Below are 14,536 nucleotides of genomic sequence, written 5' to 3'. Positions count from 1 at the left end.
AGCCGCGGGGCGGGGTGGGGGAGGGGGGGTCGCTGAAAAGGCCGCAGACCGAAGGGAAAGAAAGGGGAAGTTAGAAGAAGACGTCGGGAGCCGAGCGGACTGTTGGTGGCCTGGCCTAGGTGTCCAGGCGCTGCAGGATCGCCGCGGACCCAGCAGAGGGCCTTGTCCGGCTCTCCATCCGCCCAGGGCCCCGGGCTGGAGCGCGCAGGAAGCGGCCAGCCACAGGCCTCCTGGGTCCCCACCCCTCCCCTGGCTCTGTGGCCCTTGTCACCATCCTCGGCCTTGACCTGAATGCCTGGCCCGTGGCAGGCCCTCCTAATCACGCCCCACTCTCAGCGTTACCAAGGAGTGTGGACCACAGGGCGCCACCAGTAGGATCTGCTAGTTCTCAAGTGCAGCGTTTGGAAGCTGACTGGACAGGTACCAGGAAACAGCAACTCCCACCCGGACCATTGGGGGACTCAACAAATCATTCGAAACGCTTTCCTTAAAAATTGTGTCCAAGAAAATGATCCACTCTCCCAGGCTACTGTGTCTCAATGCAGGCTCAACTTCGAAACTGAGTAGTAATTAACACTACCATACTTTTCCTTTCTCCCGAAGAACTTGAATGAGAATAGAGGGTCATGGTGAGGGTGGTGTCGTGCCATGGCATTTAAATATAAACTGCTTCATCCTTCTGTGGCTCCAGACATGATCTCACCCAGGCTTGGTGTCTGGTGTCGCTTTGAGATGCCCCCACCTTGTCTAGGCCACCTCCTATCTGAATTGGCTCCCCCCACAGAAGTCTCTTCCCATTTCCCCCACTTCCGGGCCAGTCCTGCCTTGAGAATCCTTACTGCCCCCTCCTTTCTTCCCCCACACCCTCCCGTCACTCAGAGCCAACTTTCCTGCAGAATCTTTCTGTCCTCCCCTTTCCCTCCCCATCACTTTGCATCATGGGGTACCTCCCCACTTCCTCCTGAGAAGACCCTTGATGAGCTAGCTGTATTCCCTGCCTCTGTGACAATGAGCTGCAAAGCCAAGCTGAGACTTTACTTGTCTATGAACAGTAACCCCATCACTAATGAAATGTTGTGCAGAGTGCGTTATAATCTCCAACTCTTATTTACATTCTTTGGAAAAACAAGAGCTAACGCTGACTGTGGCCAGACATCATTCTCAGTGCTTCACCCGCATTTACAGTGTAATCCTCACAACAATCCTCTAAACCAGATACTATGATTAGCCCTGTTTTATAGATAAGACAACTGAGGCCCAGAGAGGTTAACCTGACCAATGTCACTTGTCTAATAAATGGCAGTCTTTGAAAACCAGGGTGTCTGCCGTGATAGTCCAGGTTTTTTATAACTACGTATATACTATGTCATATATCATCCAGCGTGGTCCATTTCATGGGGAGGGCAGGACTTAGGTTGTTCCTCTTTTTATAAAGCTAGAAAGAGACAAAACTTGCATCCATGTCCAGACCTTTTTGTTTTTGTTTTGTTTTTTGAGATAGAATTTCGCTCTTGTTGCCCAGACTGGAGTGCAATGGCATGATCTCAGCTCACTGCAACCTCTGCCTCCTGGGTTCAAACAGTTCTCCTGCCTCAGCCTCCTGAGTTGCTGGGATTACAGGCATGCACCACAACACCCAGCTAATTTTTATTTTTCATAGAGACAGGGTTTCTCCATGTTGGTCAGGCTGGTCTCAAACTCCTGACCTAAGGTGATCAGCCCGCCTCAGCCTTCCAAAGTGCTAGGAATACAGGTGTGAGCCACCGTGTCGGCCAGCCCTTTTTGTTCAATACCACAATGCCTCATGTACAGACTGAGAAGGGCTCTGGATTTTTTCAGCTGAACCATTTATTTTAGATTAAAAAATTAGCTGTCTTTAGAGAAATCACACACTTTTGCTGCTGGATAAAGAATTTCGGATTAGGGCTGTAGATTCTTCCTATAATTAATGGTAAGCAGCCATGAAAGTAATCCTGTGCCTGAAGCCTTAAGAATCATCAAATTCAGCCTCAGGGAAATCAGACTGCAGCCTCAGTCAGAAAGAAGGAATTGAACAAGTTCGACTCCCTTCCTTCTTTGCTTATCCTTTATTTACTAGTAGATCAGGGCTCCAGGGATGATAAGGTGCGTTTAGGAGCACCAGGTGCTTCTACTTGGCATTCCACTAGCCCCGTATGCACACAGAGGATGCAGCAGAGAAACAGTAAACATCCTTGTATTCTATACAGCACCTTAATGCTTATGAAGTACTGCTGTGTTCTATATCTCAGCTGAAGCTCACAACAGGGAGAACTGGTCTCATTAGCCCCATTTGTTTTTGTTTTTGTTTTTGTTTTTTTTTTCAAAAGAAACAACAGCAGGTGGGTTTTGGGAGCCCACCGCCAGCAAGTGGCAGGAATTGAGGCTACATTTGCCACCCCAAATTGGTAGGAGCACCAAGGAGAAAGGGAGGTAGAGGGGCCTTAGCCCTCCCATGAGCTGCAATGCCCTCTCCAACCGTCCTCTGAAATAGACAGTTGATACTCATGTGAGCAGCAAGGCCAACAACTGAAACCATCAAAGACCTCAACTGGGCTTAAATGTGGCCTTGGAGAAATGCAGTAACCACCATGCTAGGGCCGTTTTACATTTATCTCGCCCCCTAGTGGTGGATGGTGAATTTAGGAATAGATCTGTATTACGAATGACTCTAGAGCCTTTGTGATGATTTTAGCCTCTCAGCTACTTTCTGTATTAGGTGACTTTTCAAGATGAAGATATTGCTAAATACAGCTAAGGCTGTGGTTCTCTGATTCCTTACTTTGTTGGCTACTGGAGGTATTCTAGCCAACTTAGAATCTGATGTAGGGAAGCTTTTTAAAAAGAAAGTGGGGTGAAATGGGATGATAAACTGGCTTTTGGCTCATAAAATATTAATGAGCTATAGGTAAATGCTTAGTGATTAGGATTTAAAGATCTTGTCTCCCTCATTCTAGAGAGGACCGTCTGTTCATTTTTTGTAGGAGAGAAGTGGGTTAACTATATGGTCATGGAAAAAAAACAACAACATCTTCCTCTGTTACTGGGCTGTGGCAAGATTTCCCAGCAAGCAGCCTCAATGTAATTTAACACAATGAGAAATTGTTGTTCAAGAAATTCACATAAACCATCTTCTGCCAGCTTCAGTTTTGTTCACAGGCAAATACAAAGTTGAAAAATAAATGCAAAGAATGATTTCTGATTGTCACTGGAATGGAAAATAGATGCTTAGATTCTCACCCTGTGGATTTTTTTTTCTGAAAATGCACCAATCATATATGGTGTCCAACCGAGGATAGAATTGGGGCTATGCCAACTTCTTTGGCTTGAAACTAATATTTGGGCTGAGTGGAAGCTTATTTTTTCTCAGAATTTTTCTCTTCCTACCCCCATCTTCCAATTAGCCTGGTCCATATGCCTTTCTACCAGATAGCCTCGGTTTCTACTCAGTATATTCATAGTTTCATATCGTAAATTATACCTTTAATTCGAATGTGCCCTAAAGCTCAGCAAAGAAGTGAAAAGGATAAGCATCCGTGTGGATGCAACTCTAAACAATGGTGAATTCAAATGAGAAACAGAAGGAAAAAAGAAGAACATTAATGGAAAAGGAAATAATTGACATGAGAAAACCAGGGTTTTCAGAATGTATTATGTTTATGGAAAATGAGTTTTGAGGTAAAGGAGAAAAAATAGAATAAACTTTTCCAAATATTAGTGCATTTGGGGAGAACACCATTTGTACTTTTGTTGATAGGTATATAAACAAAATTTGTTTTATCCACATAGACTGTTAGCTTCTTAAGAGTATAGAAAGTGTTTTACTTTAAAAATAAAGGATTGGCCAGGTGCAGTGGCTCATGCCTGTAATCCCAGCACTTCGGGAGGCCAAGACAGGTGGCTCACCTGAGGTCAGGAGTTCAAGACCAGCCTGGCCAACATGGCGAAACCCCATCTCTAGTAAAAAATACAAAAATTAGCTGGTAGTCGTGGTGGGCGCCTGTCTTCCCAGCTACTTACAAGGCTGAGGCAGGAGAATCGCTTGAACCCAGGAGGCAGAGATGGCAGTGAGCTGAGACGGCGCCATTGCACTCCAGCCCAGGGGATAGAGTGAGACTCCGCCTCAAAATAATAATAATCATAATAATAAAGGATCATTTGTTTTTCTCAGTGCCTACCAGGCCTCCTGCCAAGAAGCTTAATACCTCTGATTAGGACAAAAAAGAGACCCAGAAGGTGTCAATGTTTATAGAAAAGTTCCTTCCAGGCATTCTCCCCAGGGACCCTCCTCTCCATCCTCTGTGCAACTACACACACCCTTCTAGCAGCAGAAATTGTCCCCACAAGCACCTTTCCCGGGCACAAAGCCTTTCATCCTCTCTCTCAGAGGACAGCTTTCCCAGCTTTGCTCCTGGTCTCTGAAAAATGCACATGCACTTTGCTGTTTGGAGAGCTGGTACTGCTGTGGAAGGCAAATGGCATGAGGCGGCACCGGAAGCCAGTTGAAGGCCCAATGGCATTTCCACAAAGGAAGCATGAGGGATAGAGATTATGTGTCCGAGTATGGTGAGTTCCAAGTTCAGCAGAAAGTGGCCACAGCTGTCTGCCCTCCTGAGGGGTAGCGGGTACCAGGCCTGTGTACCTCAAGTGGGCATGGTACAATCAGCGCATTAACCCTTGGACTCATCAGAGAGAAAGAAGGTCTCTGGAGAACATACAAGGCGGCCACGGAAAAAGTCCACAGGGTGTGGAATGCCATTAGTGAGAAAGAAAACCTAAAGTAAGAGCGTGGGTTATAGGGACATCATACACCAGTGAGAGAAAGGTGCATTCAGGATACGTTCGCTTCCTGCACCCTGGCTTCCTTAAGCTGTCTCCTTGCCATTCCTCCAGACAGACTCCTCTCCTGGACTACGGCACGTGGGAGGGGTGAGGAGTGAACAAACAGAATGAGAAGTCTGTCCAACCTTTGATGACCTGATATGGGCGGGACTCTATCTCCTCCAAAATTCATGTGTCTCAAACCCAACCCCCAGCACCTCACAATGTGACTATATTTGGAGACGGGGCTTTTAAAGAGGTAACCAAGGTGAGACAGGCTCAAATGGCCCCAACCCCATAGAACCGTGTCCTTATTAGAAGAGATCAGGACGCAGATGCACATAGATAGAGGACTAGGTAAGGACAGAGGGAAGGGACATATCTGCAGGCCGAGGAGAGAGGCCTCGAAGGAACTAAAGCTGCCAACGCCTTGATCTTGGTCTTCTAGCCTTGAGAATGGTGAGAGGACACGCTTCTGTTGCTTAAGCCTCCAAGTCTGTAGCAGTTTGTTATGGCAGCCAGAGCAGACTAAGATGTAACTGTAACCCTCTCCCAGCCCTTCACACACCTTATTCTCCCGTGCTTAATTACAGTTCCTTGAGCTCACCATGCGGGTCTCTTCCTCTAAACACTTGCATAGCCTGTTCCTTCTGCTTGGAATGCCCTTCCTTTCCCTTTTCTTCAGTGGGCTCCCACCTACTTGTATCTTAAAATCCCATTAGTGTCACCTCCTCCAGGAAGTCCTCAGAGAATACTCTCTCACTGACTACCTCCCAGCTCCCTCCCACCTGCTTCCCCTCTCCACCTGAGCCAGCCTCTGCCCAACCTAGCATGGATCGCACTGTGGAGAGCACTCGCTGTGCTTCTTTCTCATTAGTCTTTGGTTGGTGTCTTTCATGTCTCTATTTTTGCCTCCTAAAAGAGCCACACCCAGAGTGGTCAGTAACTATGAGGGAGAGAACAAACAAGTGAGGACACAAGAAGAAGAAACGCTTCCTCACTGGAGCTGCCCAACAGGTATGGGACAGGAGAAAATGGCAAGAAGAGCCCGTAAGCATTAGGGGGAAAGGAGAAAAGGGACATGGTAGCAGCAGTACTGTAAGACTGCATCTAGCCAGGCAGGAGGTGATAGCAGGAGGGATTGCCTAGAGCCTGGCTACTCAAAGTGTGGGCCCTGGGCAGCAGCACAGGCATTACCTGGGAGGAAGAGGGGGAAAGAGGGAGAGGGGGAGAGGGGAGAAAGAGGGGACGGGGGAAAGGGGAAAAAGGGGAGGGGGAGAGGAGAAGAGGGGAGAAAGAGGGAGAGGGGAACATGGGGAGAAGGAATTAAGAGGGGAGGGGGGAGAGAGGAGGAGGGAGAGGGAGAGAAGAGACTCTCAGCCCAGATGCGCTGAATCAGAATCTGCAGTTTAACAAGCTCCGCAGGTGTGCAGCATGACTTGAGAAGAATGGCTTAGAATGGTATCAAAAGAAGCCTAGAGTTAGACAATTTTCAGCAGCATTTTAGTATTCATATCCATTCCCCTTTTTGATTGTATTTGGGGCTTTAGAAAGAAGGACTAAGAGGAACCATTGGCTCTAAAGACGATGCCGGCTATCTTCATTCCCTGGGAATCCTCGCACCATGGAGTCCCGCAGGTGGGAGCATAGAGGACTCTGACTCCGCCAGGGAGCGGGGGAGAGGAGGAGAGGAAATCTGTTTGATCTTGTGTCTGATTGTTGTTTTGGCGGCATATCTGAATCTCAGAATGAAAGCTGAGATGCTCAGCTTACGGATCATAACTGTTGCCTGGATTTCCCTCTCCTAACTTCCGTTAAAATACCCAAGAAAAATCCAAAGAGGCTAACGGGACATAAAAGGGCTGAAAACTCAGGATCCTGAATATGGATGGTTGGTTTCTCAGGGAAATGACTCCTCACAGAGGACAGATGGGATGACCAAGGAAGAGGAGTGCCTGCTTCCTCCATAGGTTCTGCAGAGAGGACGGTGGCTGGTTCCCCAACCAAAAAGCCTGCCAGTCACCTCCTGGCTGCCTGAGGATGGCATTCTCATCTGGCCGAATTTATCTTTGCAGTTGTAACTCTCAGGAAGGCGCAGTGGGTCTCGGTGAAGGGGTGGGTGGTGCAGAGTATTCCCTGTGATGTAATGTAAGTGGGAATAAGGATGAGAAACTTTTTAAAAATTATCTACTGCTGGGTAACAAGCCACCCCAGAATTCAGTGGTTTAAAACAATATGCATTTTGCTCAAGAATCTGCAGTCAGGAAAGGGCTTAGGAGGGAGAGCGGGACTCTACTGTCAGCTGGGATCATGTAAGTCCCATTCATCTGGCACCTGGCACCTGGCACCTGGGCTACAAAGACAAACAGCTGAGGGCCAGAATAGCTGGGCCTCTGGGCATGTGTTTGTGGGCTCTCTCCATGAGCTCTCTAGCATGACAGCCTCAGGGCAGCCAGACTTTATGCATGCATGCTCCAGGATCCCAGTGTACCTGCCTCAGAGAGGAAGCCATGTGACTTTTTTTTTCTTTTTTTTTTAATTGCATTTTAGGTTTTGGGGTACATTTGAAGAACATGCCAGATAGTTGCATAGAAGTCAGCGGGGTTATTTCTGCTGCATCCTGTTGATGGAAGCAGCTACAAAGTTCCCTCTGGGCTCAAGGTGGGAGAACATAGACTTCACCTCTTGGTGAAGGATGTTCAATGTCGCTTTGTTAGAAGAGCCAAGGAATTCGATGTATATTGTTGTGGCCACCTTTGGAAAACCCAATCTGCCAGATATACTGAGAGCACTGTGTCTTGGATCAGATCTTCCCATGCACTGTTTCAGGCTACAAAAAGTCTATGGAATGTTTCAAAGTATTTAGTAATAAATTCACCTTCCACTGACAAAGAAACAGGGAAGCAAGCGAAATTCATGTCATAGTGTGACAGTACACATTGCTAGCTAGGCACCGTAGCTTGCTCTCGAGTTAAACATTTAAGAGGAAGGTTCTGGCAGATTCAGAAGACAAACAATTTGGATAGCTATGCCATTGCTGGAGAAGGACTAAGTACATATGTGCTGGGGGATGGTATAGAGATACATCAGTCTATGAAAAATATTCTGTAACATAACAAGAGACTCGTTAGACCAATGAAGCAGAGAAAAATCACACCTGCTTAAAAAAAAACTAACTGCATAAAACAGAAAAAAAAAAAAACCAAGTTAATTCTGCTTTTTTGTGTGTGTTCTTAATACTAGGCAGTATGTACTTTCTGAAGTAAGAATGAAATTGATGAAAAAGGTGACACGAGATTCTGAGACTGGAAAGGAAACTGACATGTAAGAATTGAATTCAGGTAAATTAAAAATAAAATTGAGGAATCAAAATTCAACTCTGATGCAGTGAAGGCCGGAACTGAAACCACCAGAAGCCAAATAAATAATGTAGAAAACGAGCTAGAGAAGTGTTCTTTCTACGCAGAGAAAAGAAACAAAAAATGGCTACAAAAAAGATAGACAATTTGGTTGATCAAAAATAAAGACTAGCTCTACAGATAAGAAGGACCCAAGGGAATTATAACCAGTACAAATGACGCTGCTTTAACATGGAGAAAAATGGAGGAAAATCTTGAGCTGGAGAAAAGTGTACACGTTAAAATACTACGCCATGTTCCGGGCAAAATTAAAGATGCACCCAGGCATAATCTAGCAAATTTGTTCAAATGGAAAAGATTTTTAAAAATTCTACAAACACCCAGACAAAACAAATGTTACTTATGATAAAAATGAGAATAGGCTGAATTAAGGGTATAGCACAAGACTAAATGCCACATGAGAAACAAGTAGAGTCTAAATGGTACTAGAAAGTGCTTCTGACTCAAGTTGAAGTGCTAATTTGCAAAGAAAACAAAAAAACATTCTTAGATATTCTAATCAAGGCTTCAAAAAAGATACCACCCATGCACTTTTCTCAAAAAAATTAAAGATACGTTCCAGTGAAACAACGTGTTAAAGACAAAACTCAATAGAAAAAACGGGTTCAAAAGAACTATGACAATCCCAGCTAAACATGCTAAACTCAGTTTGAAAAAGTTGTAGATAAAGTATCAGTACAGTTGGAAATTTTTCGTGGAATAAAAGTAATAAATAGGCCCAGAATTCTAAATGACATTGGGAAGAATGAAGGAAAGGAAGTGTATGTGGGAAAGCAGAGTATGAAATTTCTCACCTTATAAAACGTCAAAAGTTATATCATTCATGAATTTGATGATTAGAGAATGTATGCATTCAAGTGCGATCTTAAAAAACAGAATTTGGGCCTGGCGCAGAGGTCACACCTGTAATCCCAGCACTTTGGGAAGCCAAGGTGGGCAGATCACTTGAGGTCAGGAGTTCAAGACCAGCCTGGCCAACATGGCAAAAACCTGTCTCCACTAAAAATATAAAAAATTAGTTGGTTGTTGTGGTGCATGCCTATACTCCCAGCTACTTGAGAGGCTGAAGCAGGAGGATTATTTGAACCTGGGAGGCAGGGGTTGCAGTGAGCTAAGATCATACCACTGCACTCCAGCCTGGGCGACAGAGCAAGACTCTGTCTCAGACAAACAAACAAAAACTGAATTTGAAGAATTCAAAGAAGAATACATACTTATAGAAACAGGGAAAATAAAAACCAAGAAAAATGTTAACAGAGGTTGAGTATCCCTTATCTGAAAAGATTGGGGCCAGAAGCGTTCTGGATTTGGGACTTTTGTAGATTGGGGAATATTTGTAGAGTGGATACCAGTTGAGCATCTTTAATCTGAAATCCTCCAATTAAGACTTCCCTTGAGGATCATGTTGGTGTTCAAAAAGTTTCATATTTTGGAACATTTTGGATGTTTGGATTAGGGTGCTTAACCTTTCCTGGGGGGGTAAAACAATACAACGGACAACATCACAGACTTCTGAGAGAGATATCTTATTTTGAAAATGGTTCAGGTACTTCCTAACTTTGGTCTTAGGGAAATTAACTTACTTATTTAAAACCTGACTTTTCTTGTTGTTAAAACTGGAAAAAAACATACACTGCCTAGGGTCCTTGTGGGGACTGATTGTACAAAGAACATAGTTCAGTGTCTGGCCCAAGGATGAGTTGATAAATTAATTGTTGTAATTTGTTGCCATCATTGGTTTTTTCCATGATCACTTATGATAAAAGATTAAAAATACTTGTGTCTCCCTGTGTGTCTTTTTCTCAGGGAAGCTATCCTGGCTTTGTTTTATGAATCCATTCCTCAATTGTATCTGACATTTTAAAATTCTTTGATATGTATCCTGTTCTAGATTTCTGATCAGTTTCACAGACTTGATTTTTATAATGCTCCTTTCTTTTTCCATGATAAAGTGTGAGTTTTTACTTGTTTTCTTGCCTGCAACTGATTTCTATGTCAGTGTTCAGACCCAGTTTCCCTGAGCCCTGTCTGAGCAAAATCACAGATACCTGGAATAATTACCCAGGATGAGAGGATGGCCAGTTATAACAATAAATTTAAGTGATTTATCTTCCTATATTTAAAATACTAAGACTTCAGGTTTGAGCTAGGAAAATCCAACTATGACCTGCTCAAAAAAACATATCCAAAACAAGAAGACACATATGAATTAAAAATAAATTAGTTCAACCATTGTGGAAGACAGTGTGGTGATTCCTCAAGGACCTAGAAATAGAAATTCCATTTGACCCAGCAATCCCATTACTGAGTATATACTCAAAGGATTATAAATTGTTCTATTACAAAGACACATGCACATGTATGTTCATTGTGGTGCTGTTTACAAATGCCCATCAATGATAGACTGGACAAGGAAAATGTGGCACATATACACTATGGAATACTATGTGGCCATAAAAAATGATGAGTTCATGTCCTTTGTAGGGACATGGATGAATCTGGAAACCATCATTCTCAGCAAACTGACAGAAGAACAGAAAATCAAACACTGCATGTTCTCACTCATAGGTGGGTGCTGAACAATGAGAGCATATGGACACAGGGAGGGGAGCATCACATACTGGGGTCTGTTGGGGGGCCAGGGGAGGGACAGTGAGGGTATGGGGAAGTTAGGGAGGGATAACATGGGGAGAAATGCCAGATATAGGTGATGGGGGATGGAGGCAACAAACCACATTGCCATGTGTGTACCTATGCAACAATCCTGCATGATCTGCACATGTACCCCAGAACCTAAAGTACAATTAAAAATAAATAAATAAATAAAAGATAGAGATTTACTAGAAAAACCCAAAGAAAAAATAAAGGTATTAATGTTAACTTTATTCAAAACTGAGCACATAGCCAAGAAATATGAAATAGAGCAAAGTACACATAAAAATTTAAAATCTTCAGTGACATTTTATGCATTTAATATATAAAACAAAGCTGTATAAGAAGAAATAAACAGAAAACAAATGTTTTATGTGAGCCTTTTATTTAACTACTGCTCTTTGACAGCAGGAAAAGACAAAATTGATGTTTTAAGTGATATGTATTATATATAATTAAAATGTGTCTATAACAAAACCGATGAACATAGAAAAGATTTTCTAAAGATAGAAAATGAACCAATTATTAAAAATAGAATTAGTAAAGTTGGTGTATGAATTCAGAAACTTTTTAACACAACTCTAGAGAATATAAAAAGTAGAATAGAAATATAAAAGTAAACTGTAGAATTTTAACAAATATGAAAATATTTGTTAAAGCACAATGTTAATAACTTTGAAAAGGTGAATTAAACAGATATTTTCATGGCCTATTTTACCTAACCTTAAGAAAAAGGGTCATGAACTTAGAAGAAATCTGGAGAGATATGTATATATATATATATATTACTTTCAAAGATGTCTCATTTTCTGAAAATTTCACCAGTGATAGCTTTCAGAATTTCAGAAAGACACATAATACCATGTTATATAATTTTTCTAGATCTATAAACCAAAGTTCGATGTATATTCAGTTTATGAAGTCAGCATAACACTGATCTAAAATTGACAATAGCACAACCAAAAGAAAATAAATACTATCATGATTTTGCAATGACATGTTAAACACTGTGATGACATGATGAAAAAAAGTGCAAATCAAAAAATAAACGATGTTCTTTTCTTACATGACATTGTGATTCTTAAATTTATATTAATAAATAACAAGCAAAAAACTAAGAACTTATTGAAAAAGGAGAATCAGAGCATTTCAAGTGCGTAGGCACATCCTCCTAGGTATTAAAATAGATTACAAGCAACTGTAACCAAAGCGGTGTGGTACTAGCTCAAGAGTTGGTAGACAGATTGATGGACTAGACCAATGAACGCTGAAACAGACTCTAGGATGTATTCCAGCTTAAAGTAAGGACAACAAAAATGGGAAAGGCAGAGATTATTTTTCAAATGGTTAGGAAAATTGATTAAGTCAAGTTATAGCTTCAGTGTACAGCAGCCGAAGACAAAAACAACAATAAAAACAGACGGATTAAAGAACCCACACATAGACAAAAACATTAGTAAATAACAAACTTCTGGAGAGGGAACGATATTCGAGGCATAAAAGCAATGTAAGTAATGACAAAGGAAAAGTTAGATCGATCTTACTGTTACATAATTGAAAGTTCTTTACATCAAGGAAGATGTTCATAACAACCAAATTACAGATTAGAAGAAGTAGTTGTAATAACAGAGCAGAAAGATAATATTGAAAGAAGTATGTCCATACTCAGAGCATGAAGCACTCCTACAAATCAATTAACAAAATACTCCAAAAGACATGGGCAGAGTATCCTCACAGAAAACTTAAATACAAAATATAATAATCAGGCAAAAATATTCACACTCAAAACTAATCAAATCTAATTAAAACAGTTACAAGATACATTTTATTCACTAATTAAAACAGTAAAACATTTTTTAAAGAAAATCTTCTGTGCTGGTGGAAGTTTGAAAAGACCTCCTAAAATAAATTGCGGACAGAAGTACAAGTCTGCACAAACTTTGTGAAAATTTACTTGGTACTTTCTATATACACTTCAGAGGCATTTGAACCAGAGCAACTCCATCTTCAATAAGGGCTTGGTAAAATAATGCTGAGACCTGCTGGGCTGCATTCCCAGTAAATTAAGCCATTCTTAGTCACAGGATGAGACAGGAGGTCAGCACAACATACAAGTCATAAAGACCTTGCTGATAAAACAGGTTGCAGTAAAGAAGCTGGCCAAAGCCCACTCAAACCAAGATGGTGACGAAAGTGACCTCTGGTCACCCTCACTGCCACACTGCCACCAGCACCACGACACTTTACAAATGCCATAGCAACATCAGTATGTTACCCTGTTTGGTCCAAAAAAGGGAGGTGTGACTAATCCAACCCTTTTTAGCGTAGCATGAAAAAATAACCATAAAAATGGGCAACTAGAGCCAGGGGCTGCTCTGTCTATGGAGTAGCCATTCTTTCATTCCTTTACTTTCTCAGTAAACTTGCTTTCACTTTATGGACTCACCTTGAATTCTTTCTTGCATGAGATCCAAGAACCCTCTCTCAGGGTCTGGATCAGGACCCCTTTCGGGTAATGTAAGTACTCAAATTATCATTTCCGTTGACTCAGTAATTTCCCTCCAATGAATCTAATCTAAGAAAATAATCAAACACATGAGCAAAAATAGGTATAATGCCTTGCTTGTTTTTAAAATACTTATTGAATAATTATTTATAATACTGAAAAATTTGAAAAACATATGTTCATTAGTAGGGGACTGGCAAAATTACTTTTTCAAGAAAAGACAGTATACAGTCATTAAAAAAGTCTTTTCTAAAACTTTATGAGGGAAATGCTCTTAGTAAAATAAGTGACAAGAGGAGGATTTTGAATTATATGTAGGTAGGATCCAGTTTTTGTTATGCCTGCAGACACATATTTAGGACAATGAATTCTGGAGTTAGAATCAAAATACCTGGATTTCAATCACAACTCACCACCTACCAGGTTAAGAACACAAATCATTTATATAACCTCACTAAGCCTCTGTTTACCCATCTTTAAAATGGTAATAATAAAACTCACCTCAGCATGCTGATGTGAGGAGTGAAGAATTATTCAATGTTAGGTGCCTAGCGTATAGCCTGGCTCATAAATGGCAAGTTTTATATTCACATACATTGAGTTATCATTAAATATATATATATGTATTAGAATTACAATTTATAAAAATTTTCCTTAGTATTAAGAAATGGATACACATTTTATACTGCATTTTTACCTAGGCCAATGGGCAGCCTTCAACAAATCTCTCGTATACTCTGCCTCAGCTCAAAGGCATAAATGAAACGTGTGCCGCCGTAAAAACCAAAATCCGCCCTGATAAGCTTACGTGGAATAAGAGGATAGATATGTGCCCCTGTGCCCACTGCTTGTTAGGTCTTTTCTCTGTAGGTAAATCTCCCATGTCCTTGTCCAGACTCCTACGTATAAAGGTAGCAAGGGTATCTATGACACAACTCCCAAGGTGGTGGCCACCCCCAATTTCCCCCGTCCCGTGTATGGACGCGAAACTTATCTGTGGCCAGTGGAACCGTTGTGGAGTTCCAGTTCCCTTGAACAAATGGATTAGCAACTCTGAAGTTGTCAGTCAAGGAGGATACACTTAAAAAATGTAAGAAAACCAAGATTTCTAGAACGAAAT

This window comes from Sapajus apella, unplaced genomic scaffold, assembly GCF_009761245.1.
Source record: "Sapajus apella isolate SASKATOON/1434 unplaced genomic scaffold, GSC_monkey_1.0 scaffold80, whole genome shotgun sequence".
NCBI classification, from domain to species: Eukaryota; Metazoa; Chordata; class Mammalia; order Primates; family Cebidae; genus Sapajus; species Sapajus apella.
Note: the sequence above shows the minus strand (reverse complement) of the source record.